Source organism: Vicia villosa, linkage group LG5 (genome assembly GCF_029867415.1).
Source record: "Vicia villosa cultivar HV-30 ecotype Madison, WI linkage group LG5, Vvil1.0, whole genome shotgun sequence".
NCBI lineage: Eukaryota > Viridiplantae > Streptophyta > Magnoliopsida > Fabales > Fabaceae > Vicia > Vicia villosa.
This window is the reverse complement of record NC_081184.1, coordinates 18226815-18230172: the sequence shown is the minus strand read 5'-3', so window position 1 is coordinate 18230172 and position 3358 is coordinate 18226815.

Genomic DNA, 3358 nt, shown 5'->3' with positions numbered 1-3358 from the left:
AGATTGTTGGATGAGTGAAAAGTACCCCACTTTTGTGTGTTTTTCATCTATCGATATTTGTGTGCTAGGTGTGATTCATGTCTGAACTAGTGTTATTTTAGAATGTTTGGTTTGGTCTTTGTATTTAGCATTTGTTTCGTGTCTATGTTGTCTTCATAGTTTAGTGGTAACTATTTACTTTGTGCGTGCTGTTAAGTGCCAAAATGTAGTTATTTTGTGTTTGTAAATAGTGACACTTATCGATACTTTTTGTAATACCGTTTAAATAATTCCCCATTTTGTGTATAAATACGTATACTTTGTGAATAGTTGTATTTTCATATTCTTTTATACCTTTTGATAGTTATTGTGTCTTTTTGTAGGTATTCTTGTGTATTTGGAGCATGAGCAGTAAAGTGTCGAAGACACGACTTCAAACGCGCGATTTTGAGCAACAGAACCAACTCGTCGACGAATAAGGCTCAAAACAAATATGAGAAAAATCATCAATTTCATTGATATCTATTCATTGTTAGATAGAGCATGGAATAAGCTTTCCAACGCTTCGAACCGGGCGTAAATCAGAGTTACGGTTCTCAAGATATGGCCAAAATAAGATTTCAATTTTCTGTTAAGCGGGCTAAGCGCGGATTTGCGCGCTAAGCGCGGTCTGGGCGGTTTGGAAAGTCATTAAATAGGGAAAAATCACATTTTTTTAGGGTTATGCTTTGGGGTATTTGTTCCCAAAGTCATCACAACCATTTTTGAGTAGGGAGAGCTTGAAAACAACAATGGAGCATGCATCTTGATGATCGGAGGTCGAATTTCTCATCGATTGGTGTTGACAAACCAAGAAATGTTTGGTTCCTCTTTCTTCTCTTCTCTTTGTATTTCTATTTTGATGAGTTTGTATGTAAATACTCTAAACCCATGGATGATTGTTACACTTTTTACTAGTTGTATAAAGTTTGCTTTACAAATCTTAATCGGTGTTTCCTTGATCTTTTTGCTTAAATGTTTTGGATTTGTGTTTTTGTAGAAATAGACATCACAAATCTTGATTAGGGGGATATCTGTTAGCTTTTGATTCTAGACATAGGATTGGGGTTAACATCCACATAATATCTGAGTTTAATGTCTCTGTGTTGTTTGATCGGTTGAGACATCGTCGAAAGAGCAATATAGTTGAATTCCCGTCGGTGTTGCAGAAATGGACATTGATGTGAGGGATATGTGGTGATCCTGATGAGTATTGTAGATTGAGTACGGCGGAGTGATAAATCTAAGTTTGTGAGGTGTAGTTTATATTCAAACCAGATAAGATATTCTCTATCAAGAATGAATTTATTTTATGTTCATATGTTATGTTTTCCTTGTTTACTTAAAACCCATTTTAACCCGAACTCAAGAACTAAGAATTCGTCGAACGGCAGTTCAGTAGCACTAATCTCTGTGGACACGATAAATTCCCGGATAAATATTTCCAAATCTTTTGTTGCTTGCCGCTATATCGCTTCAACAAAATGGCGCCGTTGCCGGGGATTGGTGTTTTTATTGAATTCGCATTGCGATAGTTTCTTTGTTTTTGAGTTTTGTGAATTTCGTATATTTTGTGCATATTCTCATACTTGTATATTTTCTTATATTGATACATGTTTATATTTTCATACTTATACATGTTTGTGTGTTTGATTTTGTTCCTCTTTACTTTTGCTATTTAGCAAGGTGAAGTTGGCTAAACAAATTGAACTCGGATAGTTCGTAAATTCTAAATTTTCACTTTTCAATTTGTTTAGCCAATTAAAGATTTTATAAATATTGTGTTTTATGTATATTTGTGTTTTTACACATACTTGTATATACTTTTGCTTTTGATTCGTTTGTTAAGTGTTTGGTCAGGTCGCTTTCTTTATGTTGCGTTTGAGGCAAAAGCATTGACGTGTTGCAAGGAAGTCACTTGCCATTCGCGAGACAATAAAAGGCGTCGAGCTAACGACGTAAAACAAGCGCTTATTGGGAGGCACCCCAATGCTTTTATTTTTCTATTTTTCTGTAAATGAGCAGTGTAGGTGCTAAGTGGAAGTTGCATTGGAAATTCTAGTTTTCTGGTTTTTGTGGTTTAGCACGCTTAGCGCGCTCACCGCGCTTAGCGCGGCCTGGGAGTTTCGGCCAGTGAACTCTTTTTAATTGTTCACTTGGCTCGCCTTTTTTCCCACTTCCACCAAGGCCTTATAGTGTAGTAATTATTAGTAATATGTGTTAATTCTTTTGTTGTTGTTTAGACTCAAATTTTGGTCCGATTACTTGAAGTCGCATTTGGTAATTCTCCAATTTTGATTGATTCAACATGCCAACTGGGCGGTAATGATTGTTCGAATTTGTACATAGCAAGGTACTCGTTTATCGCTTTCTATAGCATAACATGTTTAGGAGACTTTTCATTTGTATAATTTTCATATTATTCATTCTTTTTGCATAACTTGTTCATGACTTGAATCACATTAGTTTCCCCTTTTTACCATAAATGTGAGGTTGCTTTCCATTGTATACATATGCGAGTGACCGACATTTCTTGTTTTAACTGGATATTATTATGTTTAATCTATCGTTTGTATTGATTTTGTGAATGCACGAAAGTGATCAAGGCACTTGTTTGATTTTGAGCACAACTACCATAGCCAAATATCAATTCACCTTGTGAGAGTGTGAGCATTAGTAACCCCCTTTGAGCCTTTTTGTCAATGTCCATAGTGTTTTTTTTTCTTAATGCTTGTCTATGAGCGTTTGGTTTTCAATTGTGTATGGATGTTGATTCTTTGTTTTCATGAACCCTCAACTATGATTTATAGTTTTAATTTTTATCTTGCCTTAGAAAGTAGGGAGTATTCACTTTATGTTGTGGTTGAATTCAAGTTGGGGAGAGGATGTTTGCTTACTTATGTTGTGATTGATGTGAGGTTGAGGAAAGGAAAGAAAAAGAAAAGAAAAAAACATGTGAAAAAGAAAGAAAAGAAAAGAAAAAAGAAAAGAAAAGAGAAAAAAGTTTGAAAAAGAAAATAACAAAAAGAGTTTGGAATAAGATTTGTGTTAATAAGTATTGTGTTTGGTGTGAAATTTGTGATAAAGAAGAAGTTGGATTGGAATTGTATTGCTTGAAACTTTGTGGAAGTAATTACTCCCTTAGGTTTAGGCAAGTATTTGTTTCGTTTAGCTTTAGGAATTATCACTTGTTTATTAACCGAGCCACATTACAACCTTTAAAGCCCTTGTGATTCGTGCCGTTGCGTTTTCGATGCTATTTTTGGATGAACGCATAATTTTGTCTATTGTTTGCAAGATTGTTGGGTGAGTGTCAAAGTCCTCACCTTTTGGTGTTTTT